We start from the raw sequence: 6,000 nt of genomic DNA, 5'->3' as shown, positions 1-6,000 counted from the left end.
CAGGTCGGTAGCGTTAACGACGCCATATCCAAACTGAGACATTAGTAGATGACATAGGAGTGAAAGCAGGGACAACGAAGGACATGTTGAGGCTTTTGATGAAAACCCATTTTCCACAAGGAACTTCAAACCATTTAAGTCACCCGGACATGATGGAATAGATTCGGCGTTACTACAGAAGGAGGCGGACTATCTGGCACCTTTTCTGGCTACTATTTTCACAGCATGGTATTTATACCCAAGCCCGGCAAGGCAAGTTATGCGACACCAAAGCCCCACATACCTGTAAGCCTTACGTCCTTTCTTCATAAAACCATGGAATGCATTAGTAAGAGTAGGGCATCCAGTCAATTGCTCAAATACAAACAGCTCGTCTTTGTCATAGGAAGGTCGGTGGAGACAGCCCTGCCAGAGGTTGTGCATAAAATGGCGGTTTGCATTGACATTGAGGGAGCGTTTAACAATGTGCAGACCTACATATTGATCCAATCCTTAGACCAGTACCAGGGGGATTAGGTCCTTAGAGACTGTGTAGACCATAAGGCGGATAAATTGTGGGTCGCATGATATAAATATAAGGGAGAAAGTGGCACAGGGCACGCCGCAGGGGGGCATTTTATCGCCACTACTTTGGGTGACCAACATAAATAACCCATCACGGATGCTGACTGAGGAGGGATTTGAACACGTCTGCTATGCAGACGACGTTATAATACTTCTTAGGGGTAAGGATCCGAACCAGCTTTGCAGAAAGGCCGAAAAGGACTTGCATATGAAATGTGACAGGACTAGACCCAGGGGTCTCAATGTTAACCCAGAGAAGACTGAAATATGCCTGCTCACGAGGAAGACGAAGGTGTGCCTATTTGACGCACCACTTTTCCTCAATAAAACAATTTCGGTATCTGATACTTAGGAGTGATCTAAGAAAGGAAACTTAATTGGAAGCGTCACATTCAGTAGAGTATTGAAAAGGCTCGCAGATGTTGGGCAGTATGTAGAAGCGCTGTAGGCTCGAAATGGGGTCGAAATCTGAGGATTGTACACGGACTCTACAGGAGCATGATTAGACCAATATTTATTTACGCCTTCGTGGACTGCTGTGGAGCAGGATCATACAACAGGTTCAAAGAATACGTTGTCTTGGTATAGGAGGAGCGTTGAGGACCACGCCCACTAGGGCACTGAAGACTACTCTAGATACAGATTATGTATAAGGCAGCCACTGCGGCTATGAGACTTAAGGCTATGGGAGAATGGACTGATGATGGAAGCAGCTCATATCATCGTGGTATAATCGAGGCGACTATGGGAAACCTGAAAGGAAGGGAAGTGGTATCCGATCGGATCACTGAGACAACACTTGAGGTCGAGTGCGAGGCACTGCTGTCAGTCTTGGACTAACGGAACCGTAGTATTGCCATCTGGAAGATCATGTTACACGAATGGATCAAAGCTAAGGGGCAGAGTGGACCTGTATGTCTACATTGAGAACCCAGGGATTGAGATCTCCGGCAGGCGGAGATCCGGGCGATCACGGAATGCGTGAGGTGGAGTGGTGCTAAGGCAAGGACGTCGGGTGTGGACATTTTTATGGACACTAAAATAGCCATAAGGGCAAACACAACCAGGTCCATAAGGTCCCAAACAATCTTGTAGTGTAGGAAGGAGATTAACGCCTTCTCTGAGGATGACACAATCCGCATCGTTTGGGTGCCGGGCCATAACGGAGTTAGGGGCAATAAAAGGGCAGACGATTTGGCGGTGAAGACCAGAGGACTACAGAATAAGGTTTTTGATCAATTTTTTGAACCACTTTTTACCACTTTTTACTGTGTGGAGGCATTAAACTTGTTAAGGGGGATTTCATTGCCAAGATGGGCAATACCAACAATAGTCTACAATCAATCATGGGAATGGAAGGACTTGGCGATACCAGAAATGACATCGGCGACAGATTGGTTGACCCCTGCTCAAGAAACCGGCTCTTTATTGAAGGCACAAAATTCCCCCATAAAAATATACACAAATATACTTGGGAATGATATGATGGAAACACCTGTAAATGAATCAACAACGTACTTATCTACAAACTCTTCCTAGGTTCGCTGTTTCATGTGAAAACTTGACGTGAAGCCGACATCCATAATAACCACTCAACGTCTACGCCCAGTCGTCGTGAAAAGGTCTCAAACAAAAAGCTCAAAGTTCATCCTCTTTCACCCAAAAAAAAACCCAGAAACCGCTCGCGAACACAAGACAGCATTAACCCAGAAGCTACAAAATGCCATTCAGACAGCTATATGTACGGAGACGACCATAACTATGGTCGTCACCTCCTGCGTCCTAGTCGTCGTTGGTATTGTAAATGGGCCATATCGGTAAATGTTTTGATATAGCTGCCATATAAACCGATCTTGGGTCTTGACTTCTTGAGCCTCTAGAGTGCACAATTCTTATCCGATTAGAATGAATATTTACACGACGTGTTTTGCTTAGATATCCAACAATTGTGTCAAGTATGGTTCAAATCGGTCCATAACTTCATATAGCTGTCATATAAACCAATCTTGGGTCTTGACTTCTTGAGCCTCTAGAGTGCGCAATTTTTATCGGATTGGAATGAAGTTTTGCACAACGTGTTTTATTGAGATATCCAACAACTGCGCCAAGTATGGTTCAAATTGGTCCATAACTTGATATAGCTGTTATATAAACCGATCTTGGGGCTTGACTTCTTGAGCTTCTAGAGGGAGCAATTCCTATCCGATTTTGCTGCAATTTTGCATGACGTATTTTATTCTTACTTTCAACAACTGTGTCAAATAAGGTTCAAATCAGTTCATAACCTGATATAGCTGCCATATAAACCGATCTGGGATCTTGACTTCTTGAGTCTATAGAGGTCGCAATTATTATCCGATTTACCTGAAATTGTGTACGACGGATCCTTTCATGACCGTCAACATACGTGTTTATTATGGTCTGAATCGGTCTATAGACTGATACAGCTCCCATACAAATCGATCTCTCTATTCTACTTCTAGAGTCCCCAAAGGGCGCAATATTCGAATTGGCTGACATTTTACACAGGTCTCCAACATAAATATACTTTATTTGTGGTCCAAACCGGACCATATCTTGATATCGCTCTTATAGCAGAGCAAATCTTTTTTTATATCCTTTTTTGCCTAAAAATAGATGCCGGGAAAAGTTTCGGCCCTGCCGAACTTAGCACGCTTTTACTTGTTGTAATTACATTGCAACTGTCTCCGTGGCAAGATCTACAAGATTTTTGATTTTATGAGTCGGAAGAGCATATAGGTTGCAGCGATCCAGGAGATAAAGCTGACCAACACCTGCAGCTTACTCATTTGTCACGGATACAATGTGCTACGTAAGGATCGCTCAAGGAATAGGGGTTTGAGCCTTCGTGACACCATTGACACCATTCCATGCAGTATAGACCCATCTCGCCTGCGCCTGGCGCTAGTGACCCCTACATGGAGTGTATGTGGATAGCAGTCAGGTCCGGTACTGCCGACAGCTATACATTGTGTACGTAGCGTCGGTTAACGACCAAGCTTACAAGCCCGACATATCTGGCCATAATCGTCGGTTTCTAGGGGACTTTAAAGCGCATCACATTTCAATGCTTTCTCCCCTAGGTAACGACCAGCGGGACAAAGCTCCGCTATGCCCCGGTAATCAGCGATCTTAATCTGGAAATAAACAGGGCTATAAATGTGGCTTGAATTCTTGGACAAATATAATTAGGCACCGGTTTAAGGAAGCTGTGGACAACTGTTAAGTCACTTTCGAATTTATTGTGCATCCCAAGAGTGACAGAGCAAAGAGGAGATCCGTTCGCCGTATCCGTGGTATCCGAGCCGATCTACAGACGTGGACGAAGTTACGAATGTCATCCGTGGCGCCAAATCATCCAAGGTTTTGGGCCCAGACGGAATATGTACACTGATGTTGAAGAATCTGGATTTACCTGGAGTTGAGTTCCTTACAACTGTCCTCAACCTGTCTTTGAACACTCTTATAGTTCCCGACGTCTGGAAAATGGGCAGAGTGATCCCGCTATTGAAGCCTGGAAAGAACCCGAGTTTGGGGGAGTCGTAAACCTCAGTGAACATGCACATATTTCGCTGCAAGAATGATATCTGCCACCAAATCTTTAGCCACATTGTTCACTTTAAATATGCGTGAGGTAAATGCCGGGCTGACTGTGATGGTCGATGGAGAAATGATTCCGCCCGTCAAGTGTCGTAAAATACATGGGATCACATTTGACAGCTCATACACATTATCCCCACAGCAATTTGCGATGAAGTCAAAAGTAGAAACAAGGTCCTCAAGTAACTTGCCGGCAGCACTTGGGGTGCAGACAAAGAAACCTTGTTGACCGGTCTGTGGTAAGTTATGCAGCGCCAGTGTGGTCCCGTCAGCTCTGTGACACACAGTAGAATAATGTTCAGATCTGTCAGAATGCCTCCCTTAGAATGGCGACGGGTTGTCTCCTCGGTTCTCACGTGGACCACCTCCATCAGAAGACAAAGATCCTTCGCGTGCGAAGACATAACTACATGCTGTTTAATCAATGCCGTCTGGGCTGTTACCGCAGAAACCATCCAAGTTATCATATTGTGGATAGGTATTCACCGCACAGAAGCCTAAAGGTAGATATACATGATCTAGAGCGTGAGGTCCAGCGCTAAGAGATAGAACCTCTAGAATGCAGGTCGTCCTTGGAGAACGACCGCCTCCAGTTGCATCTGAAGAAATTGACCTTCCCCGGCAAACCAAAGTAGTTCTGGCTCAATTACATTCCTGCAGATGCAGCCGTCTCAATTTCTACAGAGCAAAAATTTATACAGACGTGCAACATGTAAGTCCCGATTGTGACCAGGGATCACACGACACATGTCACGTGTTTAACTGCCAAGCCAGACTCACTCGACTCAAACACAGATCCCTCTGGGGTCTGAGTCGACCCCACCCCATCTTAGTTGCAGAGTTCCTGAATCTGGACACTCAACAGAATAAAGCAGACGAAAGATAGAACACAACAAGTAAAAGCGTGCTAAGTTCGGCCGGGCCGAATCTTATATACCCTCCACCATGGATCGCATATGTCGAGTTCTTTTCCCGGCATCTCTTCTTAGGCAAAAAGAGGATATAAGAAAAGATTTGCTCTGCTATTAGAGCGATATCAAGATATGGTCCTGTTTGGACCACAATTAAATTATATGTTGGAGACCTGTGTAAAATGTCAGCCAATTCGAATAAGAATTGCGTCCTTTGTGGGCTCAAGAAGTTAAATAGAGAGATCGATTTATATGGGAGCTATATCAGGCTATAAACCGATTCAGACCATAATAAACACGTATGTTAATGGTCATGAGAGAATCCGTCGTACAAAATTTCAGGCAAATCGGATAATAATTGCGACCTCTAGAGGCTCAAGAAGTCAAGATCCCAGATCGGTTTATATGGCAGCTATATCAGGTTATGAACCGATTTGAACCATATTTGGCACAGTTGTTGGATGTCATAACAAAACACGTCGTACAAAATTTCATTCCAATCGGATAAGAATTGCGCACTCTAGAGGCTCAAGAAGTCAAGACCCAAGATCGGTTTATATGGCAGCTATATCAGGTTATGGACCGATTTGAACCATACTTGGCACAGTTGTTGGATGTCATAACAAAACACGTCGTGCAAAATTTCATTCCAATCGGATAAGAATTGCGCACTCTAGAGGCTCAAGAAGTCAAGACCCAAGATCGGTTTATATGGCAGCTATATCAGGATATGGACCGATTTGAACCATACTTGGCACAGTTCTTGGATGTCATAACGAAACACGTCGTGCAAAATTTCATTCCAATCGGATAAGAATTGCGCACTCTAGAGGCTCAAGAAGTCAAGACCCAAGATCGGTTTATATGGCAGCTATATCAAAACATGGACCGATATGGCCCATTT

The sequence above is a fragment of the Stomoxys calcitrans genome, chromosome 2 (genome assembly GCF_963082655.1).
Source record: "Stomoxys calcitrans chromosome 2, idStoCalc2.1, whole genome shotgun sequence".
NCBI classification, from domain to species: Eukaryota; Metazoa; Arthropoda; class Insecta; order Diptera; family Muscidae; genus Stomoxys; species Stomoxys calcitrans.
This window is presented reverse-complemented; position numbering follows the sequence as displayed.